At 53.3% G+C, this 20,031-nt stretch overlaps 1 protein-coding gene and 1 long non-coding RNA gene across 2 annotated transcripts in view; one reads left to right on the top strand and one right to left on the bottom strand.

Moving 5' to 3' along the window:
- Window positions 1–20,031, top strand: part of CPLX2 (complexin 2) — an 84,888-nt gene that overhangs the window by 35,432 nt on the left and 29,425 nt on the right. The gene's annotated exons all lie outside the window — the stretch shown is intronic.
- LOC128778272 (uncharacterized) lies at window positions 526–18,998 on the bottom strand. Its single transcript, XR_008423773.1, has 3 exons — window positions 18,948–18,998; window positions 16,688–16,809; window positions 526–1,455 (listed from the first exon to the last, which is right to left on the bottom strand). It is a non-coding gene; the product is annotated as an uncharacterized LOC128778272 (long non-coding RNA).

Raw genomic sequence — 20,031 nt, forward strand, 5'->3', positions numbered from 1 at the left:
AGCATGTGAAAACGCTTGCAAACTATTCAGAGGGATGTGCACGTAGAGGGGTGCTTATTATCGCTATGGCTGTGGACACAAAGAGCGACAAATGTTTATTCACTCAATAAGGGTTTATCAAGGGCCCACGTGCCAGGCTCTGTGCTCAGAGCTGGAATCTTAACAACGACCTGAGTGGATGCAGGGTCCGCCCTCAAGCACTTCACAGTCTGGGACAGAGACAAACAGAGACAAGTTCAATATAATATGACTCGACCTTGGGTAGGGGGAAGCCCCGGGAGTGGGCAGAGCCAGGTGCATCACCTAGCCCAGGCTGGGAAGCCAGAAAAGTTTAGTAGAAGTGGTATCCCAATGGAGCAAACCAGGGCTGGGGCAGGGAAGAGAGCTCCAGGCAGAGCAAAGCAGGGGCAAGCCGGGAGGCAGGTGAAGGGGTGGATGGAGCTGAAAATTAAGCAGGGTATGTCAGCTTTAAGAGAAGATAAATATTAAATGCATTATGTCAATTTAAAAAAAAAAACAGATGGCAATTTGTTGGGTTGTTTTTTTTTTAAGTAAAAACCACAAACCCATGACACATGAATTTAGATTGTATTACGTTATCAGAGGCAGGAGCAGCTGACAACAAGAATTCAGGTCACAAAATTGTTGGGGAATAGTTCAGCCAACCTCAGACAGAAATCGTGAACAAAACAGCTCCTCATTTTTTAAGATAATTTATAGCATCACAAATCTGCATCATGCTTCACTGGCAAATCCCACCGAACACTTAAGGAAGAAATAACACAAATTCGGCACAACATCTTTCAGGAAGGAACCTTCCCAAGTCATTTTACAAGGTCAGCATCAGCCTGATCCCATAACCAGACAAGGCATTACGAGGTCGATATCCCTCAAGAACACAAACACAGAAATGTTCACCAAATGTTAGCAAATTAAATCTAAATAAACACCTGCACCTTATTCCCAGAGGCTGCCATATCCCCCTTGTTGAAAAAGGTTCTGCTAGAACCAAATTATTCATTGTGGGTGAGTCAGTAAGACAAAAAGTTGCCAGTGGTTTTTGAAAGCTCCAACTGCCCTTAGGTAACAAGAAAAAGGTAAGGTGGTGGTTTGCCCAAGACGCACGCACACCTGGGTCCTGGGTTCTCATGGCGTCATCAGGAAGTTAGTTCCCTCCGCCTCTCTCAGCCCTGCCCTCCGCTGGGCTGTCCAGTGTCCTCGGGCAGGCTCTCTCCAGGGGGTGGCGAGATGTCGCCATTGGCACCGTTGTTCGTCCGAGAGCCCCAAGTCACCTGCAAAGGCAGGACCTCTCTCCCGGTAGCACTCGCGAAGGTCCTAGGCTTCATTCCCATTGGTTTGGTTTAGGTCACATGGCCTCCCTCCACCAGAGGAATACAGGGATCTCGATCTCGGACCGCAGAGCACCGGCAGTTCCCCAGCTGCTGTAACAAGGGGCTGTTACCGGAAGAAGGGGGACCAAAAATAGGAAGGTGAAGATAATCCACCAAGTTAGTAGCTGTTTCCCCTTCTGCTCTCCTTTGAGAAAGCTCAAAGTCATCCCAGGAGGCATTGTGGCTTTGGGTTCAATATTTTCTCTCATTTAATTTGATCCTTGCTATGGCCCTTTCTAGAAGGGTGCTATAATTCCCATTGTACAGGTCAGAAAGCTGAGGCTTAGAGAGGTAAAGCCCTGTGCCCAGGGTCCCAGAGATAAAAAGGGGCAGATTCCAGAGATGAACCCGGGGCTGCCTGACTCCCCAAGCCCATTCTCTGCACATCGCCAGCATGCCCCGGTGGTCCCTCCATTCCCCCAGTATTTCGGGCACGTGAGGCCTTTTTTCCCAGGTCTGCGGTGAGTTTCCCTAATTGAATGGGGGCAGGAGGAGAGGCAAGGACGGAGCCCAGAAGTGGGGCGCAGCCAGGGTGGGCTACAGGTGGATTTGTCCCCACATGCTATCTCCTCCACACTCCCCCTCCCCTCCACAGCCCAAAAGACAGACCATGGGGCAGAAAAAAGAAGGAAATAGAAGCAGTCATTCCCATATGTACCGCCCTCTACAGTTTCCAAAGCCATCACCTCAGCTGATCTCCAGCCTGGCAGAGCGGGCACCATGGTATTGCCCATTTTGCAGATAAGGAACGTGAGGAGGTCACACAAGGGGTGGAGCCTTAGCTTGTGTTCAGATCTGCAAGATGCCGCCACCCCAGGGTGTTTTTAACTTTTTTTAAGTTCATTTATTTTTTTGAGAGACAGAGAGCTTGAGCGAGGGAACGGGAGAGAGAGAGAGAGAGAGAGAGACAGAATCCGAAGCAGGCTCCAGGCTCTGAGCTGTCAGCACAGGGCCGGATGCGGGGCTTGAACCCACGATTCATGAGATCATGACCTGAGCTGAAGTCAGACACTTAACCAACTGAGCCACCCAGGCGCCGCAGCCCCCAGGGTGTTTTTAATTCTCAGAGAGTCTCTCCAGAGGAAAGGAGACCCAAGCTTGGGTGTCCTAAAGGAGTCCTGTTCATTGAGCATTTGCCATGGCCGGGGCACCAGGGCCAGCGCTTTCTCAGTTGGGTCTCTTGTACTCCTTGTCACAAGATATCCTTGATCTGAGACTTTGAGAGGAGCCGTGACCTGCTCAAGGTCACACAGCTAGGCAGGGGAATTCAGCCCCCAAGCTGTGCTTTCCCCTGACCTTCACTTGGCTTTTAGGAGAAAGACCTCCCCACAGCCCCACAGCACAACGCCCCGGGCTCGCGCATCAGGCAGGGGCTAATTGGAAGCCAGAGAGCTGAAAACTTCCCGCTGGTGCCCAGCGGCCCCGCCCTCCCCTTCTCCACCTGGAGCCAGGACCATCTGTTCCCTTTTGTTGGGATGCAGGAGAAGATGAAACTAAATTTAAATACTAATAATACTTAACATTTGTCTGGAAAGTGTTTTGCACACTAATTGCTGATTAATCCTCCCCAGGCCCCAGAGAGATCCTGTCTTTGTGTCCCCATTCTCAGACAGACTGATGGGACCTGGATGGGAAGGCTGGAGGGTAGATTCCCGGCTTACTGGGCCAGAATTTGGTCAGTCTCCATCTCTACTCAGCAGGATAGGGGTGGGTGAATAAATTCATCCAATTCATTGCTGCCGCACAGCTAACAATAAAGCCAGAAGCTGGATCCAAATTGTGGTTGGCTGTCTACCAGCTGCTTAATCATGCTCTGCCTTAACCTCTGTGAGCCTTGGTTTCCTTATCTGTGAAATGGAAACGATGTTCCCTTTTGCTCCGGTCACTCATTGACCAATGTTTGCTAAGCACCCCCCATGTGCCCGCCCCTGCGCTGGGCCTTGGGAGCCCACACTGGGTGTGACAGTCAAGGTTCCCATTCCCTCATGGCCCACAGTCTAGTTGGGGAGACAGATTAGACAAGATAATTGCAGCTGGTGATCGTGAAGTTGTTGGCAAACAATTTGTAAACATATTTCTTAAACCACAATACCCCTCAGAAATGCTTCTGGGTAGGGAAATGACTCTTCTCTTTCTTGCAATGTTCATTTAGAAATGAGAGATACGTTCCCAAGTGGAGGGAATGGCTGCAGCAGACGGAATCCTGGGTCCAGGAATGTTTTGGGGAAGGGGGCGCCCTCACGCATCCTGGCAAATACAGGGCACCAGCCGCGCCCCACCCTCACTGTCCAGCTACTTCTCACCCCCTCACATCCTCCTCTTGTCAGTCACCTTTGGGCTTCCCCAGGGCCTCCAGGGCTGTTCCCCCACCCAGGCCGCAGAGCGGGGCCTTTCCTGTGCAGCTGGAGCCTGGGGCTGGGGCCATGCATTTCCAGCCAAGCACAGTGAAGCCCCAAGATTCCGCAACAGTCCCCTGGGGGCTACCTCGGAGGTGAGAGGGCCCCCACCCAGGGGTTTCCAGGCCCACCACCCTCACCCCAGCCAAAGCAGCCTCATCCTAACCTTCTTAGATTCCATTTCTTTAAAAGAGGTGGAAGAAAACAGGGATGCCTGGGTGGCTCAGTCAGTTAAGCATCTGACTTCAGTTCAGGTCACAATCTCATGAGTTGGAGCCCCACATTGGGCTCTGTGCTGATAGTACGGAGTCTGCTCTGGATTCTCTCTCTCTCTCAGCCCCTCCCCCACTTGCTCGCGCGCGCTCTCTCTTTCTCTCTCTCAAAATAAACTTAAAAAAAAAAAGAGGTGGAAAAATAGCCGTCTTGGTGAAGGTGACTTGAGGTTAGAAGGCCAACACTCAAATCCGAGTCTCTTGCTTAACAGGTGGCCCTGAGCAGGCTGGATGCCTAGCCTATAAAATGGGCTGCCGTCTGACCAGGGGAAGTGAGCCCACACAGTGACAAACCCAGTGCAACGCTCGGCTCCATGGAGGCACTCGGGCTTTTTTTTTTTTTTTTAATTTTTAAATGTTTATTTATATTTTAGAGAGAGACAGAGACAGAGCACGAGTGGGGGAGGGGCAGAGAGAGAAGGAGACACAGAATCTGAAGCAGGACCCAGGCTCCGCACTGTCAGCACAGAGCCTGACGCGGGACTCGAACTCAGGAACCTTAAGATCATGACCTGAGCCAAAGTCCGATGCTTAACCCACTGAGCCACCCAGGAGTGCTTTAAACTGAATAGAGCTGGGTTGCAATGCCCAACCTCACCACCAGGTGGGCCCTGCCTGAAAAGACCACAAGATCTGCAAAACAAACACCTTCCTTTATAAAGCCTACAGCTTCAAAAATTCTGTGCATTCCATTCATTTTAAAATAGGAGATGCCTCCCTTTTTAGTTTAAGAGCTTAGTGTCTAGCCTTCCACGGAGGGTGAAAAATCAGCACAATTCATCTCAAGGCAAAGTCTAGAAAGCCCACACAAGCCATGCTGTCCCGATGCCAAGGTGTGCAGTTATTCTGAGTCATGCAGCAGGTCTGAGAGGATCTCGCCTCTTCTGCATTAGTTGGTGCCAGAGAAAAGGATAAGCATGGCCAGGAAGGAAGGAGACTGTCTTGTAATGATGTCAAGGAAATAGCCCCTGCTTACACACATGGTTTGACAAGACTTCTTTCTATAGCACGTTCAGCTCAAAGAAACTCCTGTGCACTGGGCACACAGGTGTCATCTCCGGTCGTTACAACAGTATGACAGAGGAACCCTGGGCCCGGGAAAGTGGGTAACTCACCAGCCTCCCGCACAGCAGATGGTACAGCTAGGATCTGAGCTGAGAACTCTCTAACTACAAAGTCTGTGCCAGAAATGTTTTAAGGTAGAGACAAGGAAAGCATTGAATTTCATTACGTGAATGATTCTAGAAGCAGAGATCTTGAGGGGACAGTGAGGCTCAGTGGCTGCTGGACACCCCTGTCTCCTCTGGCAGCTTCTCACCTTACATCCCAGCCACCCCACCGCGCCCCGCGCCACAACCACACACATCCCCCCGACACTGCAAACTTGTACAAGGATACAAACACTCAGATGCACAGTCAGAACTCATGGCTGCACAGGTGCGCACTTTGTGCAAACCCCAGCAGGTGCACACGTAGGCTTACACACGTGCTCATGTGGGTACAAACACAGTGATGCACAGAGGTCCACCCAGGGAGCGGGTGCACACATGGAAACGGCAGCTACACACAGGAGATGCACCAGGAACACACGCCTGAGCCTTCTAGTGGAGAAAACCTGAGCACGGAGCCACTATGGTCCTGCTTTGTGCTGCGGGCTTCTGGGGTCCAAGCTCCTGCTGCTGGCAAAAATCCTATTTCTAAGCCCTAGATTCCAGGGCCCCCAAGCCTCCTCTGCCCTGCAGGCTCCAAAGGATCCAGGTCCCACCAGCAGGGACACATGGGCACCTCTACTGCAGAGGCATCCTCCAAAGTGGCTCTCAGACACCGGGAGCACCTTGGTACTCAGGCATGGGGGCCAGGGCAGTGGTCTCCCTTCTTTGCCTTAGACCAGAATGGAACAGTGACTAGAACCACAGATTGGGTGGGACTCCTGCCCAGCTGTGAGTGACCGTGAACTAGTCTCTCTTCTCTCCGAGCCTCAATTTTCTCATCAGCAAAATGGGGATATGAAACAAAGTTTTAGTGAGACATGAGACGAAGTAGGTAGAACATCTAGTAAGAACGGAATACATGTTCATTATCTTCCCCTTGACCTTAGTCCTTCCAGTGCTCACTGCTTGGACTGGCATCATTCAGTTAGCCACAAGCATTCCTCCCAAGGTCCCTCCTTTCCAGGAACTCTGGGAGTTACGGAGAAGATATGGGATATGGACTGATAATGACGGTCCAGCAGATAGTGCCGTGAAGGAGGGGGACATGGGCGCCCAGAGCAAGAAGTGGCAGAGCAGACTGCCCAGAGCAGGGGCCACATTTCCATCAAGAACAGCAGGTGTCTTAGCACCCTTGCTAATCACTTCCTCAACCACTCCCAGTGTTGACACTTACTGAACACCCACTGTGTGCCTAGACGCTTTACATACACGTTCCTGTCTGATGAATCACTGCTCCCAACGACATAGCCAAGAAGCTAGTATTATCTCATCTTACAGAAAAGGAAACTAAGAGAAGGGGCGTGACCTGCTCAAGGTCACCGACATCGGAATCAAGCCTGACTCCAAACTCTGAGCTCTTTCCACGTGTTCCCCTCTCCCAGCCACTGCAACAAACAGCCCCCCACAACCCGACTGTGCTTCCTCCCCGGTTCACGGGAAGCCACACTGTATCCTCACCACCAACATCTCTTTAGACTCTCAGTGCCTGGGGAAGGATGGCCATGGAGTCACTGCTCCCTGGCTCCCAACCCTCCTCCTCTGGCCCTGCCTGGCCCTCTGCCTCAGTGGCCCGGCTTGCCCATGTGCAACTGCAAGATGGCTCTGCGGAGGCCACAGCACAGGCTTGCACCTCCGGGTGTTGAAGCAGCCTGAGCATCTGTCGGCCCCGCCCTTCTTAAACCCTCACTATACACCCACCTTGTGACAACCATTCCACAGAGGGACTAAGGCAATAAAACCAGAGGCCCCGGAGATGAGTGCCAGAGGCTCTGGGGAGGCAGTGAGTCTGAAGGCCTAAAGATCCTTCTCACTGCATCCTGGGAATCAGGAGTCATGGCTCCAAACAGCTAATAGCCCACAGGCTGAGCTAGGATTTAGGCAGGCTTTCCGGAGAACAGGCTGCTGGGAGAGATGAGTCACCCAGCCTCACAGGGTCAGCCAGCCAGTGACTGGGAGGGTCAGCCAGCCAGGCAGACATCGTCAGCCACCCAGTGTCCGGCGGGCAGCCTGAATCAGCCCAGGGGGGGTCAGTTGGTCAGGCCTCAACAAGCTGGACTTGGCTCCCACCTTCCTCGAGGCCTCTCTCCCCAGTTCTGCCTCCCCGTGAGCCTTGGGGGAACACAAGAAGCTCAGAGGCATCGCTGTGATGGCCTGACCTTCCTCAACACCTACAGGAGCTCAGAGCATCAGCCAGAAAGCCCTGAGCTGTCAACAATGAAACTGTAGCCCCTAGGAGCACACACTGTGTTCTCTCTCTGTCTCTCACACACACACATACACACACACATATACACAAACACATGTGTACTCATGGTGTAATGTCACACATATGCACATACGCAGAGTCATGCACACACCCATCACACACACGCGCACGTATTGTGTAATATTGCACACGCACGTACTCACAGAGGGTGGTGCATGTCCACACAAGCACACATGCAGATACACACACACACACACACACACACACACACACACACACATGCACACACTTACTGCCTCCTTCCTACTCAACATTTTGTCATGAAGGCACTCAGGTTTTCCCCTGTGGAGGGGGTTTCTGAGCAAGGAAACACCCTAATCCCTGCCTAGTCTGTCACCTTAGGGGACTGAGGAAGCCTTCAGGGGGAAGGGATTATTCCTCACCAGCAAGGGGTTAACGAGGGAGCAGGTAGCTGGCTCTCTGGGGCCCAAGGTCACATACTTTGGGAGCTAAGCAGTGACTCTTCAAAATTATACCGATTTTTCCTCTCATCTGGGCTCCTCTCATCAAACCAGCAATGAAGATGGTTTTCTGGGAGCACAGGACTCTGGGGAGCCCCTCACCCTCTAAGGCCTCCCCACACCATTCCCTGCACAGGAGTCCCTGTTTTACTGCGTGTTTTAATCTCAGGTCTTAGCTGTGTAGCAGATTTGAGAGCAGAGGCCCTGTGTGCCCACCCTGGAAATGACCCTCACCACCCTCCTGAACTCAGGCACACTCAGCATCTCTCTTGACCTTGGTCTCCTCATCTATGAGATAAGGTTAATGAGCTTGTTAAGAAGAGGTATGGGGTTATATGCAATGCTGTCTAGGGAGCAATTTGCAGACTTCTCATGAAGCTACCAGCCAGGTATAGAAAAAGAACAGCCCAGGCGTAGCAAATGCAAAGGCCCTGAGGTGGGAATGAACTTGTTACACATAGAGGAAGGGAACCAAACCCCTCAGAGCTGAAAGAACACAAGTGGCTTAAAAAGAGGGGAGAGTAGAGGGGCACCTGGGTGGCTCAGTCAGTTAAGCATCCGACTCTTGATTTTGGCTCAGGTCATGATCTGAGGGTTTGTGGGTTCAAGCCCCACATCGGGCTCCGTGCTGACAGCACAGAGTCTGATGGGGATTCTCTCTCTCCCTCTCTCTCTGTCCACTTGCTTTCTCTCTCTCTCTCTCTCTCTCTCTCTCTCAAGATAAATAAATAAACATTTAAAAACAAAAGAGGGGGCTAGAAAAGTGCCTTTGCAGAGGGAGGAAGGCACCGGATTATGTAGGGCATTTGAAGAGAACCAATGGGATGTTTGTCAGCCGCAGGGATTAGGAAGATGGGCCTCTGTTTGGGGGCTGGATTGTCCTTTAGGGAAGCATGTTTCAATCAGCAGCCTCAGAGACAGGACCCCAGAGACAAGTCTCAGTGGGCTCCCAGCCACCCCTCTGCCTAGAGCGTCCCCTGATGAGGATCAGAGATGGGGACACCCCAGGCAGGCCTGCGCAGTGGCTCCAGGAGGCCTTCCCAGCACCCATGACAGAATATGCCTGCAGGTTCCACAGCCAGCAGCTCACCCTCCTGTAGGTTTTCTCCCTTCATCTTCATGCCATCCTGCGTGAGAGTCCACTCCAGACCTCTTTCTTTTCCAGAACACAGAGCTTCAGCTCCAAGATGTTAAGAGGCTGCACACTTCTTGATGTCTCCACTGCCCTGTCTACACCATCACCTCTCTGGGGGAGCAGCTACACCCTTCTAGCCCATCCCCCACTTTCAGCCCTCTCCCCTAATCTGTCCTCCGTGCAGCAGCCAGAGGGGTCTTGTTAAATGTCAGTTGAACCCGTTCCTCTGCTGCTTACAGCTCTGCAGAGAGCCACTATTCTCAGACTAACATCCACAGTCCGCACTGGGACCCTCAAGACCCTGGGCGGCCTGGCCCCTGCAGGCCTCTGCCAGCTCATTTCCCCAACTCTCCCCCCTGTTCCCCCAGCTCCAGCCACATCAGCCTTCTCTCTACAGCTCCAAAGCACCAAGCTCATTCCTGCCCCAGGGCCTTTGCACCTGCCTCTCCCTCTCCTTGGCAGATTATACATCATGCAAATGTCACCTTCCCATGAGGGCTGCTCCCTCTAGAGTAACCCCTCCCCACATCTCCTCCCCTGACCACCTCACACTGTGTTATTTTCTTCAGCATATTTATTGACATCTGAATTATTTTGTCTTTGGTTTGCTTAAGTATCTGTTACCCATTCTAGACTGTGAGCCTCCTGAGGGTAGGGATCTCATTAATACTGCCTGGCACAGAATAAGAGCCCAGGGGATATTTATGGAAAGAATGGACGGGTGATGTGCCCAAGGTCACATGACAGGTAGACAGCAGAGCCATGATTTGCACCCTGGCCTTTGGCCTCCTAGGGCCAGAAATCTAGGGCTCTGGTAGTGCGAGGGAACCCAGGATGGTGGTGCCGGTACCAGGGGAAAGGAGTCACTAGTGTGTTCATCCTCAGAAGTCTGACTGGCATGATGGCCTGTCTCTCCCTCTTGAAATCAGGGGGGGACAGACTTCAGACAATCACGCCAGCCACGTGGCTGTCATGGCTCTTCTTTTATTTTGAGGCTCGGCTTACAGCCATTCACTACTGAGCGTGCACGCACACACCCACACCTCACCCCGGTGCCTGGCCGGTCCTCCTTGGGGGTAGGCGCGGGGCCACCAGAATCCCAGTCTGCAACTCCACTGGACAAGCACATCACACCAGTTGGCCACTCCTGTGGGTTCCCAGGAGCTCAAGGGCACATGTGGTCGGTGGGACGCAGACAGCTGGATGAGCAAGTGAGAGACACAGGCCCCAGCCCTCTCCACCTCCCTCCAGCTGTGTGACCTTGGACACAGCACTCCCCTCCTCCAAGGCTCAGTTTCCTCATCTGCAAAAGGAAATCAGGGTGGATTTAAGGATCTCTGAGGACTCTTCCAGCTCTGAAGAGAAAAAAGAAAAGAATTTTTTCGATGCTAGGCATTTATTAAACACCCGCTGTATACCACCACCATGTTTTACTCTCACAGCAAACCTATGGCTACAGTCCTGGGTGCAGAGGGACAGAGGCCTGTCCTCATGGCTGGCGGGTGGCACAGCTGGGGCTTGCACCAGTCTGCCACTTCTCTCCTCCCCAGCTGCCCGAAGTGTTGTCGCTACCTCAGGCCCCTCTCAATGCCCGCCTTCTCCATCTGAAAAGCTTGCTTCTGCGCTGAATCCCTCCAGGGTCGCTGGGGTGGTTTGCCGCCCACAGCTGGAGGTCCTCGGAGCCCCACCAAGGCAAGCCCCACCCTGCAGCCTCGCTGAGCTCAGGGACCCCAAAGTTGAGGGGTCTCCAGGTGCAGTTAGGCCCCACCTGGATGGCCTTGGGCAAGTCGGTCAACCTCTCTGAGCGTCGTCTTCATCATACATAACACAGGAAGGATACTTCATATCTTCGGGTGACCCTGACATGACTCACTGACAAGAATACAAGAGGAACACTCTAGACCAGACCCTGAACACATAAACAGAGCGATGTGGGGGCTGCGGAGGGCCTCGGGTGCCAGCAAAGGAGCCAGGCTCATCCCAGGCAACGTGAGGTCACCGCAGGAAGTTTCTGAGCAGGGGAGTGATATGATGTGAGGAGTATTTTAGGAAGATTCTTCTGGCAACGCAGTACAGGTTGGCTAGGAGGAGCTGTGTGGAGGAGTGTGGGCGGCGTTTATGCCTGGAAAACACTTGCAAATGAGGCCCCTCTCCCAGCCCTCCAGCATCTGAGGCGATTTGAGAAGCTGAGCGGTGTGCTTGCGTGCGGAGGTCCCTCTTACCCTCTTACCCTCCCCACACTGCACTCACGACCCCAGAGCCGTCAGCAGGCTCCAGAGAAACTCAAGCTTCGCTCCTCCTCCGAGCTGCGTCAGCACCTTTGCCATGATAAAGTGCTTTCCTGTGTGTCCCATTTTGTCACGCCCGTCTAGCTCAGAGTGGCAGCGAGAACGGGAAGCTGGGATTTGAACCCAGCTGTAGAATGCCAAAATCCAGTGCCCCTCCACTCAGAGTCAGAGGTGCTCTGGGAGGAAACAGGCCATCCCCGGAAAGCTGTCTGAGCCTCAGACGGGCACCGCCTGCCCCACCTCAGTCCAGGGCAGGATCGGCGGGGGGGGGGGGGGGGGGGGGGGAGGGATGCTCAGCCTTGCTCAGCCCCAGCCCTCTCCCCCAGGAGGAGCCTGACTGCAGAACTTCCCAGACACAGACAGGGCCTGTTACTTGGTACCAGTCACAAAGAGTCAACCCCAGCTTCACCAGGCCCCGCGAGACAGCAGAGGGAGCTGAAAGCCACAGGCAACCACCACAGAGGAGAGGAGGCCACCGGCCCCACCCGGTCCCTGATCCGTGGTTGCCCTGAAAGGCTCAGGGCGTCTCCCTGTCGGAGAGCTTTCTGGCCCCTAGTACTGGCCATATCGCTCTAGTCCCCACCCGGTAGCTGCCTCGAAGGGCTGATCATCATGCCCCTTCCTGCAACAAATCCTCTTCCATGCTTGCTTCGCGCCAGGCCCTGAACATTCAGATGTGGCCGAGCCTTCAAATAGCCCACAGGCTGGTGGTAGAGGCCAGGAGGGTACAGGGCAGGAAGGGCTGCATGAGATACAGGCAAACACAGACGATGCAAGAGACGGTGCTGGGGGGTGTGGGGGGGGGGGGTGTGAGTTGGGGGGCGGGACTCAGCTTAGCCAGGTGCAGGGGGAGGCAAGGATGAGAACAGTGGGGATCGCTACTGACAGGGCCAACATACCTCTTGGGTTCAGGACATGCACCTGGTGCTGAGGTGAGTCTTGCCAGGGATAGAAGAGTTAGCCAGCTGACAAGAGGAGGTGAAGGCGCTCTAGGCGAAGGGAGGGCCAGGTGCACAAGGGCAGAGGCAAGAAAGGACAGGGTATTTCCAGGAGATCGCAGGCGGGTCAGCATGCCTAAGGGAGAGGGTGGGAAAGCAGCTTGGAGGGAGCAGCAGAGATCCTTGTCCACTGCATTGAGGAGGTGGGGTTTGTGAGTGCTTTGTGTGCCCTTGGGTGACCTCGGGCAGGTCACTTAACCTCCTGGTGCCTCAGTTTGCTCATCTGTAAAGTGGGGATGTCATCCACCAATAAGTGGGAGGGCTGGGATCTGAACCCCAGCCATCAGCCCGAGCCTGTATTCTAAAGCACTTCCTTGTCTTCCTACTCAGAGAGCAAGTCTCCTGTGCCACCGTGGGTGTTATAGGCAGCAGGACACAGCAGTGAACAGGGCAGATGAGGTTTCTCTCCTCCTGCAGATTTTATTCTAATTGGGGAGACAAGCAATATACACATAAACATATTTAAACAAACAAAATAATTTCAGACAGTGGCAAGTGTTATAAAGGCCATTAAACAGAGTAATGAGATAGGAACTGACATCCTCGTTTAAACAGAATTTAGAGAGTAAAGGAGGGACAGTCTCTTTGAGGAGGGACATTCAAGCCCAAAAGTGAATACCAAGGAGTCAGCTAAGTAAGGATGGGGCGGGGGTGGGGGGAGACAGTGTTCTAGGTGGAGGCAATAGCAAGTGCAAAGGTCCTGAGGCAGGAACAAGGTTGGCAGCTTGAGAAAGACAGAGTGCCTGTGGCTCAAGTGGAGCAAGGAAGGGGAGAATGGTGGGCAAGGAGGGTAGAGGGAAGAGGGGGCTTAGCTCATGTGGAGCCTTGGGGACCAAGGAAATGACTTTGGACTTCATTCTAAGTGTGGTGGTTTTATTCTAAACTACTAGAGGGTTTTGAACAGAGGTGTGACATGATCTACTTTGCATTTTTTCAGGATTCCTCTGCATGCTGCAGGGAGACTGTGTTGGTGTGTGTTTTAATGTCAACTAGTATTGCTGTGTAGCTAAAATGACATCCACATTTCAACAGTTTGCTTGTTTGCATAGTGCTGACCTGTCTGTTGCCACCAACCACCTCCTGTTGGGTGTTTGTGGCTCAAAATGATGCTTAGTCATCTAACAGGAGTCACCTTTGAACGAGAAGATGATAGGACTTATCGATTCCATAGGAATGCATGATGGTAGGTTTCAAAGCACTGGACCTCAGTCCTTATCTTCCTAGGGCTATTCCCATGAAGACCTAGAATCTTCCTCAGGCCAAAAAACATCTATGCCTCACTTCAAACGCATAACCTCATGCATGCAGCCAAACTCCATGCTAGATATGGGAGGTGCAAACACAAGTAAGACTTGACCTTGAGGGGCTCCCATGCTGACGGGGAGGATAACTCACAAGCAGAGGCTCTGCCCAAGCAAGCACGGGAGTGCCACGCTGGATGGGGACAACGGCCCGGCATGGGGAGCCCCGCATAGAGGCAAGGTGGGCTCCTGGAGGAGAAGTCCTCTGACCTGAGTCCTGACTGGGGTCCAATAGGAGAAGCAGCTTTGGCGCTGCTCTCAGCTGAGTTCCTGCCTTGGTGTTACCACTTCCCAGCTGGGTGGGTCCCAGCAGGTCCCCCAAGCCCTCCCAGACTCCAGCTCCTCCCGGGAGCTCCTCCCCCCGGCAGGGCTCCGCCCATCAGAGGACATGACGTGTGTAAAGCATCAAGTACGGTGCTCTGTTCCAAGCAGCCGCTCAGTAAACATTAGTCCCCTCCTGCAATATTAATGGCATTGTCCCTTCGGGGGGGCAGCTGACACGGGACCAAGCATGTTCATCCATTTTAGCTTTGGGTGCTGCCCATTTGCCACGGACTCTGGGGCTCTTTGGGGAACGCTCAGTCCATGCAGTAGGACCACAGCCGCTGCATCAAGCGATGTCAGTGGTTAAGGCACACCATGAAGGAAAGACCCGCACTGATGCTGATTAAAATCACTCAGGTTTGCAAGTGATTTTATTTTTTTTTTAGCAAATTAGAGTGGGTCCAAAGATTTCTGTATAATAATGTCACATTCAGTGACCTAACGTTGGCCAGACTGGGGCCCACGGGGCAAGAGGAAGGCGAGAGGTCTCCCATCCTGCCATCACTTGGGAAGGCTGGAGGAAGGGTTACATTTGGGCTGGGCCTGGAAGGAAGAGCGGCTTGGGATGGAGGGAAAGAGTGAGTCTGGCGGGAGGATGAGTGGGCGGCAGACAGAGGCAGGAAAGCAGCAGCAGGCACAGGGAGCGTCCGGAGGTTCTTTTTGGCTGGAACTTTCTGGATGCGACTGGAATGGGCAGAGCGGCGGTGGCAAAGGTGGGCTCAGCCGTGCCGTAAAGGACCTCGAGTGCCAAGGTCAGGAGTTTAGGCTCCAGCCAACAAGCCGGCATTTCCCGAAGCGCGTTTTTCAGAACACCCCTTCCCTTGATGCTCCCCATTGAAAGCTTCCATGATCAGATAAGCTCTAGAAATGCTACACTCTGTGTCACCTCTCTGAGAATCATCATCCACAAGAGCACATTAAAGGCCCCAAAACCTCCTGAAGGGAAAAATCTGCTTGACTTCATTTAGCCCAGCAGTCCCCACTCACCTGAGCGAGGGCCTCCTATGCACACAGCCCCCGTTAATACCTGCACAATCCACTTTGGAAAATGTCAGCAGAGAAAAGGGTGAGCTGCTGACTGTTTTGAGCAGGGTCAGAACTGCGTGGTCAGAGCTGGGCTCACAAAGGATCTATGAGTCAGCCCCATGCGAGGCATGTGAATGGAGACGGGACCGTGAGAGCTCGGTGGAGGTGGGGAGACACGACTGGGAGGCTCGGTGGTGCAGGGAGGAGCCGGTAAGGCCCAAGGAACCCACGGGCAGGGGGCCCAGAGACAGGAGATGGCTTGGGGCCAGTCATCTGGACTTGGAGCTGGACATCCACACTGACCAGGGCTTTGAACCTGAGAAGCCAGGGAGGTTGCAGAGCCCCACCTGTGCTAGCCCTGGTGGGTGATGAATGAGTCCGATTCAGGACGTTTTGTATGAAAGGAGCTGCGAGCAGGCGGCTGTGCCGCTCGAGAGCCGTGAACCTGTTTTCTTGTCTCCCTGAAGCTGCCCTCAATTTAGGGAGCCTGAAAGAGGTCCTATATCCTATCTTCCTGACTGAGTGCTGAATCAACCCCGGGTGGTTTGAGCTGGGGTGCCCCTCGGTGAAACACTCCATCGCCATTCACTCTTTCGGTAAACATGTTTCAGGCCCACGCCGGGCAGGCGCCTGCCTGGCCCTGTGCCAAAAGGTGCTTCTGCCCCCTCTCTGACAAGCAGCCCAAGTTACTGGGCAGGCAAATGAGGGCCACCACGGAGCCTGCACAGAGTCCCAGTGAGGCAGGGACTGACTGTGCCCAGAGGAAGAGACAGGTCTCCTGGTTTGGGAACAATTCTAGGAGGAGGAAGGGCATCCTAGGCAGAGGCCACAGCAGCTCAAAGGTGCAGAGCAGGGCTTGGAGAAGAGAAAATACGTGGCTGGGGTGAGAGCTCATCCCCAGAAGTCACTCTGTGGACTGGGCCTCGGTTTTCCCACCTGTGAAATGGGTATGAGAACGCCCACTGCAAATTCCACAGAGGAAGGGCTGTGGACACTCCCCCTTCCACTTGCCAGACTCTGCCAGGCCCCGTGCCAATTCGGAGGACCACAGGGACGGATGAGCCTGGAGACCAAACTGGGCTCCTTCGTGCCACTGACATAAGATATCTATTTTCCGCCCTCTAGTGCTTGGAAGGTGGTTATTGTTGGAATCAAAGCCAGGGCTGTCCTCGGCTCCCAGGGGCCCGGTTCCAGATGTGCACGTCTGGCAGCCGTGCTTTGGTCCTGGCGAGAGTCTGAGGAGCCGTGGGCTGCTCCAGAAGAGGCAGATGTATTTTGACAAGGCTGCCACAGCTTCTGCAGCATCCTGAGTCAAAATAAGCCCTTCTCTTGGGCAGCCCCTGGGACGGGCTATTTCTGCACCACATTCCTTTTTTCCACATGGGGGGCTGAGTGGCAATGATTCCAGCTAAAAACAGAAGCTGCCTCAGCTGGAGCCCACAGTGTTCCCCTCCACGACAGAGACATCCGCTTGCCACCTGTCGTGAACTCCAGAAGTCTTTCTTGTGGACTCAAACTCAGATAATTTCCCCTGAGGGTATAGGCGGTCACACCCAGGCAACACTCCCGATAACCCTCCCTCGCCAGAGGATCACAAATCAGAAAAATAAGTCCTTACGTGTGCGCAAAACGTCACCCATGACAAAGTATTTCCTTGTCCATACAGTGACTTGCTGAGGAGGCTGTGACTGTTCCCATTTTGAAGATGAGCAGACTGAGGCTCAGAGAGGTGATCTGACCCTGGAGGGGATGAAAGAGAGAAGATCTGAGCCCAAAGCTGTCACACTCTCTAGGTGAAAAGAAAGAGCCTGCAAGAGAGGAAAGGGTATGGAGGCAGACAGCTGTGGCTGCGAACAGAATTTCTAAATTTGAGCAAGTTGGGATCAAAGGGCAGGAAGGCTCGCTGCCCGGGTACCGGGTACCAGACAGCGTGCGGAGTCACTTTGACACATAGTGTCTCATTCTAATCTTCCAAAGAGCCCTGGCAAGAGGAAGTCATTATCCGTGTTTTCTAGACGGGGAGACAGAGCCTCAGAGAGACAAAGGCCTTGCTTCCTTGGTGTCGGTGGAGCTGAGGCCGAGGAGAGCTCAGGCGGGAGGGGAAGTGAGGCCGACCCCAGGGAAAGGGGTGCGTTTTCCAGAGCACGGAAGCCTCGGTACCTCAGCCACTGGCTCCAGGTGGTTTGGCAGGTACCGCTTTCGACAGCAAGTCAAACACGGAAACACGTGGTCCTCTTTTTCGGTTCTTTTACAACAACTTCAGTTGCATCCAGGAGGAAGTCTCGGGCTGGTGCCGGGGATCCTTAACACCTCTCTGACATCAGCCCCCTCCCTTTCAATGACAAGGGTGCTGGCCTGAGACCCAGGGCGGGTGTCAGGCCCCCAGAGCGGGGAGCTGGACGTCGGCACGCGTTTCCTTTCCGTTGTGTTTATGCGCCTGGTTACCCTCTGTTATAGCAAGTGACACTGGTTTTCTGGTGTGAAGTAGCCAGCCGAGGTTTCCTTTTTAAGTAAACGCAGTGAAGGGTTTTATTTTTGCAAGTGCGTGAAATTAGAGGGCAATGTTAAGTAAATAGCAGAGGTGGTGTGGAGACTGGCAAGGCTGCGGAGGTGTGACTTCGGTGAGCGAGGCGCCGGTGCCTTACCTCTGGGCCCCTCGCCAGCCCCCCGCACGACATCACCACGGTCCGCTGAGGGGACCCCTGAGAAACCTGGCACCGGCACCCCTTCCCCCATCTCCTGCCGAACGGGCCGTGCCAGCACAGGTTTGCTGATAAATGTCTACTGCCCCCCGAGACCTGCTCGGGGGAGAAAGGGGAGCGGTCCCTCAAAGGTAAAACCAGGAGTACAGACACTGGCCAAAGGAGGCGAGAGTACAAAGTGAGCAACTGTCTCTCACTGATAACCAGGTTCCAACCCTGAGAAGGCCAGAATGGTAAGGCGGAAGTTCCAGAACCACACAGCCAGAACTCAGATCCAGCTGTCTCGTATGTGCTGAGCGACCCTGAGCAAACGGCTGCCCTGTTCTGCCCCGTCTCCGCCGCAGAATGAGATCCTCAAGGGGCCCTCTCCCAGGGGTTGTTGCGAGGATGACCCAAGTTCAGGCAGATGACGGGCCGCAGCCGCCTAGGCAGGTAGCCTATGCCACATACACGGTGCCCGTGACTCTTTGCCAGGCACTGGCTAGGCAATTTCCAGGTGTTAAGTCAAGGCTGGCATCAGCACTGCAAAGTGGGCTCAGAGAGGTGCCAATGCCTTGCCGTGGGGTGCTAAGGCCAGAGCCTGGCCACACAGCCAGGAGGTGCTGAGGCCAGAGTAGGAGCCCAGACTCCCCAGCCAGGGCCCTTTCTCCAACACCCCTGAACTCTCCCTCAGCCTCGGCTCCCTCGCCCTGAGGGTTCCCCTCTCTCCTGGATGCTTATCCGCCCCCCTTTGACCTCTGCAACAAAGACTCTCCTCCTTTCAGCAGGGCACAGCCAGGCCTTCAGCTGCTGAGTCAACCTTTTAGCTCTCCTTCAGCCTTCATGCTATCCTCACTGCCTTCCAGCCCGGCCTGGCAGGCTCCCATTAAAGTCACCGGTAAAAACAAGTTCTCTTTTGATTGCACCAGGCAGACCCTTAACTCAAACGGCAGAAGCAAAAGAGCCACATAACCTCCTGAGCCTCAGTTTGCCCTTAAGTATAATGGGGTCATAACAGTACATTCGCATGCAGTTGAGGTAAGGATTCAATAAGGCAATGCGTGTAAAGCCTCAGGGCTGTGCCTGGCAGATAGTAAGTGCTCCTAATTAGTATTATTCCTTGTATCATTGTTAGTATTATTACTACTCTCAGTGGATGATGGTCGGAGACGCTGCCCCAGTCTTCAAAGAACTCACTGTCTTGCAGGGAGAGCCAGGATAAGGCACGTCCGGGATCACAGGTACCCTACAATACAGCAGAGCACAAGCGAATTTTGCAGTGTCAGAATGATATAACACTGCAGTCAAACAGGTGTACAATGATCCAGGGCCCCAGTGGGAGTGAAAAACTGCACAATCCATTTGTTCGGCAAACATTTACCAGGTGCCCACCACGGGCCAGGCACTGTGCCAGGCTTCAGTGCTGCAACAATGGGCAAACAGACGTCATCTTTGCCCCTGTGGGACTCCCACCCAGCGGAAGAAATAAACCTGGAACAAATCATTATTGAAGTTCAGTCGAGCTAAGAAGAAAAGTACCTTGGGCCATAAAAATGTCTACCAGGAAACAGAGTTTAGTCTGAAGGTGTAGCCAGAGAAGACTTCCAAGGAAGCAGGGATTAAAGGGGATGAGAGTAGAAGCAGGGAGAGCAGTTGGATGTGACTTGGAGAGGAGACATTTCAAGAGGTATTTGGGGGGCGGGGGGAACCAGCCTTCCTGCCATACAGCAGGGTGATCAAGGTGCAGTCTAGAGTCAAAATGCCTGGGGTCTAATCCCAGCTGTGCCATGTACTGGCTGTGACACCTTAACCAGCAGAAGTCTCTCTGAACCTCAGTTCCCTCATCTGCATAGTAGGCACCATATCAACTACCTCGTTGGATTAAATGTAATAACATACATGGAGTAGTTAGCATGATGCCAGCCAATCCTATATAGATGCAGGTGATAGAAAAAGCAAGCAAAATGCTTCAAGGGCAAAAAAGGGTTCCATTACTTCATGTAATTAAAAAATTCAATGGCAGATTCTGGATTTCAGGAAGAGCTTGATCCAGGAGTCATACAATATCCTCAGGGCTCAGTCTCTCTCTGTCTATCAGTTCTGTTTCTCTCTGGCTTGGCTTCTCCCTTATGCAGGCTCCTTCCACACTGTGACCTTCCAGCTCTAGGCTCACACTTTCTTAGTTCAGTAACTCGAACAGAAGAAGAATTTTCCTAACATTTCCAGAATAATTTCCATGACTGAGTCTTACTGGACCATCTCAAGTCACATGTCGAAAGCT

Source organism: Panthera pardus, unplaced genomic scaffold, assembly GCF_024362965.1.
Source record: "Panthera pardus isolate Hobbes unplaced genomic scaffold, ASM2436296v1 HiC_scaffold_2, whole genome shotgun sequence".
NCBI lineage: Eukaryota > Metazoa > Chordata > Mammalia > Carnivora > Felidae > Panthera > Panthera pardus.